The 12,362-nt window shown below is 32.2% G+C and overlaps 1 protein-coding gene and 1 non-coding gene across 6 annotated transcripts in view; both read left to right on the forward strand.

Moving 5' to 3' along the window:
• Positions 1-12,362, forward strand: part of LOC118185347 (dachshund homolog 1-like) — a 429,013-nt gene that overhangs the window by 102,967 nt on the left and 313,684 nt on the right. The gene's annotated exons all lie outside the window — the stretch shown is intronic.
• Positions 2,715-2,787, forward strand: TRNAA-GGC (transfer RNA alanine (anticodon GGC)). The gene has a single exon. It is a non-coding gene; the product is annotated as a tRNA-Ala (tRNA).

Genomic DNA, 12,362 nt, shown 5'->3' on the forward strand with positions numbered 1-12,362 from the left:
AGTGCGTGTATTCCTGTCCTACAGACGCGTAACATGATCAACTGCTAAAAACTGACTGCTGTTTCGCCGTTATTTGTATTATGGAGATTGCCTCACTTACTTCCAACATAATGTAATGTTTCTGGCGTAGAACAGTTGTTATCGGAATTTTTGCAATACCTAATCCTGTGATTCACTGTGATATTATATTAAGAACTATTATATATATATTATTATTCGAAACATAACCCTAACTCATTGTAAACATAAACATATTAGTTTATTCTTTATTGGAAACTGCATTACGTAACAAACTGCGCAATGATCAGTCACGTAGAATTGGAAACTAGTCGATTGCGTAAAACTGGGTAGTATGAATTATAGTGTATTAGAGCATTTTCAAAGTATTAACGAATAAATGAAATAGATTAACTCAATTTTTTTTATGTCGACATTATTCAAAGGAAAGATGTGATTGTACACTTTAGTTATTTGAAATTACTATTAGAAAAGCTTTAATCATCAAGCAAAAAATCCTAAAAGGGATATTTTGTTTAAGGCGATAAAAGTTCTTGTGCAGGGTTTAAAAACATATAATTTGAATGAATTACTTGCTCACCACGTATTGGTATTAATAGCATATCATTAAATGATTAAATGTAGTTAATTGAAAGATTATGTACAGACGAAATAGTATGGCCACGATTTCACTCCTTGATATTTCAAAGATTCAAAAGAAGCCATTGATATTATTTAATAAATGAAAACCTTTTTCAAACATGTAAAATGTGATTATTTTGTAAAATGCTAAAAGTTTAACCAGTTGTCTTCAAACTTTGTCCATTCGCGGAACAGTTAGAAATATAAAGTTTTTTCGAGGAATCTTTTCTACCCTTTAAAAATAGTATTTAAATTAGATCATTATGTTCTAGGTACACTATGTAAAGACAACAAAGTGAAGGTGTTGAATTTTTGTTAAAAAAGTGACCATAAAATTCATGCAGTTTAATTATTAATAGCATTAACTTATGCTCCAGGTGTCATCTATCCGTGCACTGACAGGAGTGTGCTTGCCTTTTCTTACGCAAACTCTGGAAGTCTAGCTGTATCGATCTACAGTTGCATTTCATACTCTGCATTTAATTTGTTTATATATTTTGTTTTTTATTGCCTTATACGTTTAGAAAGATTTCGCACTTAAATTACATTGCTCCGAATGCATAAGAATGTTTATAGTTGTGTGAGAAGGTGTCCGCCGATAACATCGCAGCAAAAACATCGCGGACGAAAACGTCGCAGAGAAAACAACGCAAGGCGAAAACGTCGCGCTTCAAAACATCGTGGGAGAAAACATCGCAAAGAGAAAACATCGCAGTTCTAAAACATCGTGGTACAAAACATCGTCGTCGAAAATATCGTCGTAAAAAATAAAGTATCTACAAATCATCGCGTGACGATAATATCGCAGACATGCTTTTTTCAGACTTTAATAATTGTAAATAGATATTCCCATAATAATTTGTGAGCGCAAGATAGAAACAAGGATAATTTGTTTTTCATATTTTATATTAACTAATAAATTTTTGCTGAGAAAATAAGAAGGAAACTTAAGCACAGAAAATTACTATGCTTAAGTAATGCAATTTATAGCACTTAATAGAATTTTAAACCGACATAGTTAACCAACAAAGACCATTAATAAATCATTTTTTATAAAGTTTTTACTGGTAATTTTTCATAAAAATTATAATCTAGAAGTTGCATTTAATTTTCTATGCTTATGCTTCCTTCTTACTTTTTCAGCAAAAATTTATTAGTTAATAAAAAAATGTGAAAGTAAAAATTACTTTCACATTCTTTACATCTTGCGCTTAACATACTTTCACATTCTTTACATCTTTACTTCTTTACATCTTGCGCTCACAAATTATTATGGGAATATCTATTTACAGTTATTAAAGCCTGACAAAAGCATGTCTGCGAAGTTATCGTCATGCGATGATTTGTAGATACTTTATTTTTTACCACGATATTTTCGACGACGATGTTTTCAAACTGCGAAGTTTTTGAACCGCTTTATTTTCGACGACGATGTTTTGTACCACGATGTCATAGAACTGCGATGTTTTCTCTTTGCGATGTCTTCTCCCACGATGTTTTGTAGCACGACGTTTTCGTCTTGCGTTGTTTTCTCTGCGACGTTTTCGTCCGCGATGTTTTCGGCTGTAACCGTGTGAGAAACTTAGGTATTCTGCCTGAATCTGTAACCAAAACTTTAGGAGCCGCTCTTGCTTAAATTCAAATTTTTACGTCGAATCTGTTGATGTGTCGATAAATTGTCCCCCTATCTTTCTCTGGCAAGCCTTCCGATTTATCGTGTTACTCGAACGGATTTTTGATCCAGTCATACTCTTCTGGGAAATAGTCTGTTACAGTTTTGTTCAACTGAAAAAGGTGCTTCATTATATAATTTTTAACACGCTCCTCTAAATGTAATTCATTTTCCATTAGAAAATTGTTTACTTTTGCAAGGCATTGCCCGTCATTCTCTTTGACATATGTCACATGACGAATTTATATTTTGATTTACGGAACCCAACTGTTTTATATGCAGAATTCTAGGGTTACGCGGAATGCAGTTTGAAGACCACTGAGTTAAACGAACAACGTTACGCGTGCGTGCTTTGCGAGAGATGTAAAAAGATTATAAGGTATTTCTCCCGTCTTCCTAGCGTGCCTTCGTGGTGTAGTGGTCAGCACACTGAGCCGGCATTTCAGAGGTCCGTGGTTCGATTCCTGGCGAAGGCGTTGCTAATTTTTCATCTTTCCTGCTTCCAAAAAAAAAATACCATGTGTCTACAAGATTTAAAATGAGACACCCAATAGCTTGCTCAATAGCACACTTTCAGCAATGCTTCTCAATCTTTTCCTTTTGGGAGAACCTTGAAATTAACCTATAAAAAAGTTATATAAATACTGAGCATGTACTAAGTATTAGTCACACATTTATCATATGATTTCACTATTCACATTTATTTTTTGGGCCAAAGGGATTCCGAAAAATTTTTAGCCGAACAATGTTAACTCCAAGCGACATCAACTCAGAAACGCTGCCCTAGAGGACAAAACTGGGCGGGACTTCGTTAAATAAGAGTTGAGAAAGGAGTAACCTCAAATTATCGATGGGAAATGTAAAATAAAAATGATATTATAACCAAATTTATGTATTGTTATAATAAATAAGAAATGGTAAAAAAGTTGAATATAAAATTATATCACTTTTATTACAACAAACAGAAAAGGATATATAAGTTCATAAAGTTATTATTTGAAACTAACTAGTTATTTATTATTTCAACCTTTACTGTAGTGTCTCTTTCCGTTTTCTCACCAGAATGCAAATCCGTTAGATAGTACTTAAACTGAAGTTTTTCTTTTGCAAGACAGGGCATGTTTCTGCCTCTCTACAGCACATTACGCTAGTTCCTGCCATCTCTGATAAGTTTGTAATTATTGGGCTTTGCATTATCGCTGCCGACATTTGAATTTATTACGCCTGTAGAGTTATTAAGACAGCTTAGTTTAAAATTTGATTGTGTAGTCTTTGACTATTAATTCATGTTTTAATTTGAATTTGACTGTTCCTTTAGCTGCGTTACCAAGAGTTGTGGTTGATTTTCTTAACACAAGAAGGTGCATTGATATTCTAAGTTCTGTTTAAATAAAAAAAGTTTATTTGTATATTGTATTTAAACTTGTATTTAATCTATTCCAAGTCCCTCTAGTTACTTCGATAATTTGCTTTATATCTGTTAGGGTTTTGGTCTATTTAACTTCTGCAGATCAAGTAAAGTCCTATAGTTTTAACATCTGTTGATCATAGCATTGTATAAGCAGTAAACCTTTTTTTTTTTTTTTTTTTCTGTTTAAAAACACAATCTAAAAATTTCTTTTTACACAACAATGTCACATTTTAATTTTCCATGTACTTTTATAAATAAAAATTAAGAACTAGAAAATTATTGAAAAAGTTAACTATACTACTTCGCAAAATTACGAAAAACATTTAATCCTGAGGTAATAATATCTTTATAAGATTTCATGAAGAACAAATAAATAAAACATCAAAAGCCATAGGAGTACACTAAGAAAATGTAAAGAGTTTTTTAACATTTTTTCAACTATAGTTCCATTACTGTAGGTTGTAATTACCATCGAAATAACAATTAAAATTTTTAATTTTATAAGACGTTCATTTAATAAAGGATGTAAATCACTGTGTTTACCGAATTTAAGCACATAATCATTTAATTTCAATTAAAAATATGAAAAAGCACTTTTTATAGAATTTACAACCGTACTAGAACTTTTTAGGAAGATAATATTAAAAAAAATGAAAGAAAAATTGAAACATTCCTAACGACTGCCACAATTTTCTGAGCCCACAGTATTTTTTGCTAATGTAAGAGGATGGGAAAAAAACTTTTTTCCTTACATTTTTAATGTCTAAATAATAAAAAAATAGAACCTGAGTAGAGGATGTATCCCCTTATTACAGACACTCTTACCTGATGGCTTAATTCGCACTAAAAGAATCAATATTCAAATGAGTCGTCTCACTTGCTCAAGCGCATGCATAGGGAAAAAAATACGGAGAGAAAAAAATTCCCCACCATGGTGAGGACATATTTTTTTACTCTATGTCTTTCCATTAACATCATAGTCTTCACCACCTAGAAGCAAGCTAAATTATGATACGATACTGAAAAAAAATTTTGTGGGCAGAAAAAAAAAATACATTTTTATCTGTTTGTAAAAAACAAAAAAGTGTCTTATGGGTGTGGCAAGGGAGGAAAAAATTGTCACAATTGCTTCTACCTCCCCCAAGTGGTGATTAGTGTTACAGGACAACCATTTAAAACATCCCCCTTTTTTAAATTGATTGAGGGTGTGGGGAAAGATTTTTGGGAGTGAAAAAATACGTGCAAGGAGGGATGTTTGAAATTTGCAAATGGCTCTCAAGGTATACACAACAGGTTTCAAATAACTCCTGAAGATTAATTTGAGAATTTAAGTGTATTTCTAGAGCGGTTATAACTACTTGAGACTCTTCTAAGTGCACTTGGAGGTACTATTAAGATATATATTCACCAAGGGGTTAATTTTATGGACTTCAAAGGCCAATATTAAGCTAAAAATTTCGAACTACGTAATAGGCTAAAGTTTCAAATTACATAATTTTGAATTAAGCGAATTTTGCATCAGCGTTATTCAAAAATTAATTTCTTATACATACTCAAACGTGTTGCTGGTGTAAGTTATTTCTTTTAATTTATATTTCTTCATTTTCTTTACCTGACTGACTGTGTTATGCAACATAAGTCAGAAAGATAAATTTTTTGGAGAAAACTTTCAGTATTTTAGATACTCTGTTTATTTATTTCGTATTTCGTTTACTAGCAAAACACAAAACTTCTACAATAAAAACATAATTAATTACTATTTAATCTTTGCAGAGTCATTATGATTTTTTTAATGCTGGTGCCGTGAAAAATGTACAATGACCCTCGTATCCTCTATCGTATCGACCCCTGGACCTCTCGTATATGCGTCGAGTAGGCTTCCAATTAGGCCACGAAGGTATGCGGAAAGGAGACAGAAAATACATTATAAACTGCTATTTTTTTAAAGGACGACTGGAAGTAAGGGGATCCAAAGGCCAAATCCTAGGGATGACGAAATATCTTCCAACACATGTTAATTCGAGCGCCACTTATAGAGAAATCTAAAATTTTTCGATGTCAGGAAATTGAGGAAATCCGCAGTGCCCTCTCCTGGACTCGAACCCTGGACCTCTCGAATAGCGTGCTTCCAATTGCACCACGAAGGCATGCAGAAAGGAAGGATAAATATCTTATATCTTAATTGATTACTACTGCATTTTTAACAGCTGAACAGAATTTTAAGGCACTTTTGCAAAATAGGAGGATTTTCTCTTTGTTTGGTAGCACCTTTCGATCTGAGAAAAACAGTACTATACATTCATTTTTAACCAAAGCTTAGCACCAATTAAATAAATACTATTTACTATTAAAAACTAGTAACATATCAGGAAATGAGAGAAAGATACTTAAAGCATCAGTACTACTTCTTAGCATTTTTATTATTCCAGCAGTAATATATATTAGTAGAAATTACAACAAACAAAATTCCACGCACTGAATGCCTAATTTTCTGCTGTTGGTTGTACAAATAACAACAATTAATAGGCATTATAAACACCCAATCATTATTGCTTAGATTTATAATTTAGATTACGAAGTATCGAGTTAGATTACGAGAAGTAATGTTACGTGCGCACGGGCTCGTAAAGGATTGAATGCACACAGAATTGAGGATATCCTGATAAAAAAATTATTTTAGAAAAACGAAACACGTTACAGTTCTGGAACATTCTACAAAACTACTCTAATAGCTTTTCTCAGAGTGACAGAGCACAATCATGTAGTTACCAAACTACTAAGGACTAAGTACTAAACACAAGACAATACATAAAGTCTAAAATGTGTAAATTTTCATAGTGATTTCTCAATCTCTAAGCTAAACTCTGAACTGAACTAAGCTGATTCCCTCTCCGGCCTTCATAACAGTGTAAAATAACAGATTCAACTTCATAAGTGTTAAAAATACCGTGTGCGGAAAAATAACTTCTTCATCAGCAGCAGTGAGACAGCCAAGGCAAAATATAATAGTATTATCTTTTAATTTATTTTTAGAAATATCTATTATTTACATACTTTAATAGCTTCTTCGCTTTGTCTGAAAATAAACTAAGTCTTCAAATTGTCAGTTCTCAAAGATGCTGCCATTCGATTTTCTATAGGATCTTTCTTATTTGCGGGCCGCCTAACAAGGGTTTTCTATGTTCTACATTTCTTGATCCTGTGTAAATAAGGTAAATCATAAGTTTTATTTAAATATAAATATTACCATTTCGAAAATAATTAAAGCCTCTATTCATTATTTTGAGTAGTCATTTATTTTAATCGAAATATTAAACGTAGCCTGAAACATTTTTTGAAGAACCAAGTTTAATTATTTTCTATTATTTTAAAAATAAATAGCTGTCTGAGTGTGCTCTATCAAACTGCAATCACAAATTGTGTTTATGCTGCAAATATCATAACTAAAACCAAATTTGTTGTCTTTCATACTTATTTTTTAATTTAAAACTAACTTTTACAACCTATATTTAAATTAAATTAACAAAATATTTTAACATTTTCATAACCTTTTTTTTTATTTATTATTCAAGTCTAATTTATTATTCAAATAATAATGTTGTTGTTATAGCACCTGGATAATATTAATTCTAAACTCTATATTATTTGCTTATAGTAATTGGAGCAAATCATTACTTAATCAGTTGCATGATAGATTCTACAGATATGAAAGAAATAACTGGCTACGACAACTTCAAAAAACTTAAAGAAAATGTTTTGATCTTAAAAGTAATTAATACCATTAACATGTTTTTATATAAAAAAATTGCTTATTAGAACAAAGGGGCAATTGGTCCAGAAGGGCTATTAATTTTGTTTAGGCATTCTGCCTTGTCCATTATAAAACGGCGTTTCACTTTTCAAATTGTTGCCACCAAATATTAGAGCCCTGTACTAAATAAATTAAATAATGAAGAATCTGCATGTATGTATGTATGTATTCTCGCACTGTGAAAAAACAAAGGTACCTAGAGACCTCAAATTTTAAATCCTCCTCTCGAATATGGGCATCAGGAAGAAGGAATTTGTTTTATTATCTATTTCTTATTTTGTAAAACTTTAACGAATTTTTGATTAACAAACTCAACGATTTCAAAGCAAGTAATGGCAACATTGTGCGGAAAAAAAATTTCTCCAGCGTGCGAGACGGTATATTCTGAAATTCTAATTTTGTAATGTTTCTCCTAAATTGAATTTTGTGATTTAATCGCGAAGAACATGATATTTAATAAAGGTAACACGCAAAATGTTTAAAAAATCACTCCTTTAGGCGTAATATAAAATCTAAAAGCATTTAGATTTTTTTATTGTTTTATAAAATTTATTTTTAAATTGTTGCTTTATAATTCTGATAATATTTTTCATTTCTCAGTATCAGCAAGTATATAGTTAAGATAAATTTGAACCATTAAAATTTCAAAAAACTCGTTTTGCAATCATAAACTTTTGTTTTCTTTTGAAGTATCTATTTTTTTTTATTACTTCGTTATCATGGTTTAATGCGTAAATCGAAGATAGTGGAGTTGAGCTGTGGTATTGCTTAAACATAAGAACGCAGTTGAAAGCTGCAGTAGTATATTATCTCGAGCATGAATATATTTGCTACGGAAAAAAATATTCAAACCTTTGGTTGATGGCTGGGGGAGGCTGCGTTTGCTTACCTAAGTTCTTACTTTTGTTTAGGTTTAATATGCTACTTTATACAAAACTTTTTCTCGACCTGTTTACTATTCACAAGAAAACAGGCGTGATAATAGAACAGCGGGGTAAGAACACATTAAGTAAAGATTTTTTCTCTTTTTTTTTTTTTTTTTTTTTTTTTGCAAGAAACCATAGAATGAAAAAATAAAGGAAGAATGTTGTGCAAGGTGTTGACTTTCAAATTTATTAAAGCATTAACATTTTCTATGCCTTCTTAAAAGCGATGCTAAAATGTGTACTTAATGCTGCACAGCTGTTTTATTTTGCCTGCATCTGAACGACTGCTCAGAGTTCGGAAGTTGACTGGAAATCCTCTTCTAAAATATTCAGGAGAAGTTGTTTCTAAGAACATTCTTTGGGGAAAAACTTCCTTCAAGCAAAGGAAATCGCATTTAATGGAATGACTTGTTCTGTTTTTAACAGATTTTCGAACCAACGAAAAGAAATTTCTTGGAGGAAAAATTTGCATCCAGGGAACTCAGCTTGGAGTTCCTTAAGCAAAATTCACATGAATTTCTTATAGATGAAAGAAAGTTCTTACGAAGTAGATAAAGATAAAGTAAATGCTCAAGAATTTAAATATGGAAAGCCTAGTTTCTAGAACATTATAATGTTTTGTATCAGTCCCTGAACAGAAAACAAAATTATGAATCACAATACCGGTGACTAATAAACAGTATATTATTTCACAAATGTAAATAAGTTAAATAGTTTGATTTAAGTCATGACAAATGGAATAGTTAAGCGAAGCGTTGTCTAATTGTAAACATAGTTAAACCTTTACTCCATGCATCTTTACCTGATGGCAAAGAAATTACGAATTCTTAAGTTTTTTTTTCTGCTTATATACTAATTTTTTTTTTTTTTCAAAATATAAGTTATCGACGCTGATCAAAGTTACAAATGTGACAAGCTAGTTGAATTGATATTCTGTGGAACAGTGGGATTTATTGCCACATCGATGGCATAAAATTTATTGTGGCTACCGTAAGGATATCGAGCATGAAAACCTTTTTATCTTTTAGGAGATCATCTAATATATGTTTTGGATATCTTTTCTCAAATTTATATACCTCTGTGATTTTGCTTGTTTGTTTCTGTTTTAAGTTACTGAATTAACCCTTCATGGTACGAATCATCCTTCAGAAAATTTCACGTAAACTCACTAAATATATTACGAAATATTATATAATTAGTGTTTGCTATCTTAATTTTTTTACCCACCTATAATTTCTAATAAATTATTTAACTCTTAGCCAAAAAGCCCACCGCTGTTATAATGATAAAAATTGATAGGCATTTGGCTTGTGTAAACAGCAAGTAGTTCGATGTTTGGCTTCAAATTGACTTTGACTTCAAATTAAGGTATAATTTGTGATAATATAATTCATAGCTACACTCTCTAGTGGACTGACTGCCTTGTTGTTGGTGGCAAAGAAAAGTATTTTTATTTGGTAATATGTGTTCCTGTAGAAATGCAAAGCAAGTATCATATTACTGGGTAGGATTCCTCTCTTTCTAATTAATTAAAATTCTTAAAAACCAGTTACGACAGTTAAGCGAGTTGCCACTCCGTATAGGACATTACGCAACAGGGAAAAGTAGCTGAACAAACCACACGTAAAATATCACTGACAGAAAAGGTAAATTAACAATTTTAATTAAATCGATACTGGAGATTACAAAGAACACAGCCTAATAAGCATTATCTCAATTACTAATTGAGCAATTTGACTATGGATAGCAGAATGGTTAAAGCCGGGTAACTAATTAACATAGCTGGACGAAAGAATCGTACCACGGTCAGCTCACTGCCCAAAGCGCTTTGCCTAAACTTTCAAGAATGCAGACTTAAATGTTCGGATTACATTTACTCGTACATCCTGATGAGAGCTAAAGAAAAGACGCACAAAATCATAAGAAAATGAGTTAATATAAAATATACTTTACACCTATTGTCCGGGCATGCTAATATGGGGCTAAAGTTACTTGCATATGGCAAAACATACCAAGGCTAAGGGAAGGGATACCTTGTGGAGGATTTCCTAAGGAAAATTAGCTCATATTCACGCTACAGACGGGGAAAAAAAATCAACGATGCAGCCATCTCGTTTGCCTGTGACCGAACCCAAATGAGACTTCCATTATTCAGAGGTCTTACGCGGCCTCTGACGAGGCAGATATGTGCCTGAAGATATGCAGCTGATATCAACGACTTCACAGTGGTGAACAGAAAAGAATTTCAACTTGGTTCGGCATTAAATCATAACAGAAAATTTTATTGCCAGAAACTATTTATTTTTAATTATTACCAGAAAACTGTTAATCAATTTTTATTAAATGGACGCACGGTAAGTGTAAAATTAAACGTCTCAATGCTAAATTTAATCAATAGTGGCAATTTACCAGAATTTTAATATAGTATTAAAGGCACCCATTATTAATTCTAGCCCACCAGCTGCCTAGTAGTAAAGTCGCTGAACACTAGTAGTTCGATCCGAGGTTCTAATCCCCACGAACGAGCTTGGCTGTATCGGCATTTTCGTGGTTTTCCCCATATATAGCGTGTAAAAGATTCTGTTACCCTTAGAAAAGTTCTCCACGAAGGCACCCCTTCCCTTAGGCAGATAGCCCTCGAGTGCTTTGCCATAATCAAATAAACCAAACCATAATAAATTCATGCCAACTTGCTTAAGATTTATTTTCATATCACTATCGCACCCTCAGCATTTGAAACGGTGATAACCGGAAGCGGTAAACTATAGATTTTTTGCACTCGTGTTAACAATAGCACGCCACTGAAATATTAGGTTATCTGATAATAGAAATTATATATTTCTGCCTATTAGAAATATAATAATTTATTTTGAAATCTCATTGAAATCACAGATAGTTTCTTGTCTGTCTTGTTCCTCGAAAATGAGGCTAACGAAAAGAAGCGCTTGGGGCTATCTTTTTTCTCGAGATGATATAATGAAGTAGGAATTGTGAACTACTTCAGTTTCACACAGAGCAGTTGTGGGTGGTGGCGTGACACGGTATGCATTTCTCACTTTGCAAATGTAACCTCCCATTCCGCTCCATGTGAAAAGGACGAACAATAGAGGAGCCCTGTTCGTGATCTCGTAATAGTATGTGTTTAGATTCTTCGTGATTCGGCTTTTGTCACTGGAACTTTGCTTGTTTTGTCTCCAAGGCACAATGGTTTAAGTTTCAAGCTGCTAAAAACGGTACTGGAAATGTGTCGTTTGATTCTTTTCTCTCGATAATTTATTTCTTATCAAGTACTAAATTTCGCAAATTAAATACTAATACGCATTATTGATTACATTATTATAAATGATTAAAGTAATGAGTTTGGTTGTCAACCAGTCATTACATTTCATATTGGACTCTGGAAGTAGAAGGTGCTGAGATCACTTTTTGCAGTGTGTTCTAAAATAAAGGGGGGGGGGTCATTCATCGTTGTAAAATACATCTGAATTTTATTGGGTTTATGAGCAATATATACGTTCAAAGAATTCAATACGTTATAAGGTATTTTCTCCCTCCTTTTCGCATGCCTTCGTGGTGTAACAGTAGCACACTCGGCGCTTATTCGAAATGTCCAGGTTTGAGTTCTGGTGTGGACATTGCATATTTTTGATATCTCCTGCATCGTAAAAAAAAAAACCTAATGGCTGTACAGCACCGTAATAATAAATATCGATACTAACACTTCTTAAGGGTTTTAAGAATTAAGAGGTTATAATGCTTTCGAATTTCTTAAAACTTTAAAAAGATATAATAATATTCTGAATTAATACGCACTTCAGATTTAAATTATTCAGTCGAACTTACTGATATATAATATTTTATTTATTATACTTTAAATATGGTAATTATAATATATATTACCAA

This window comes from Stegodyphus dumicola, chromosome 1, assembly GCF_044657685.1.
Source record: "Stegodyphus dumicola isolate Sdum_Otavi_A_Nest chromosome 1, ASM4465768v1".
NCBI lineage: Eukaryota > Metazoa > Arthropoda > Arachnida > Araneae > Eresidae > Stegodyphus > Stegodyphus dumicola.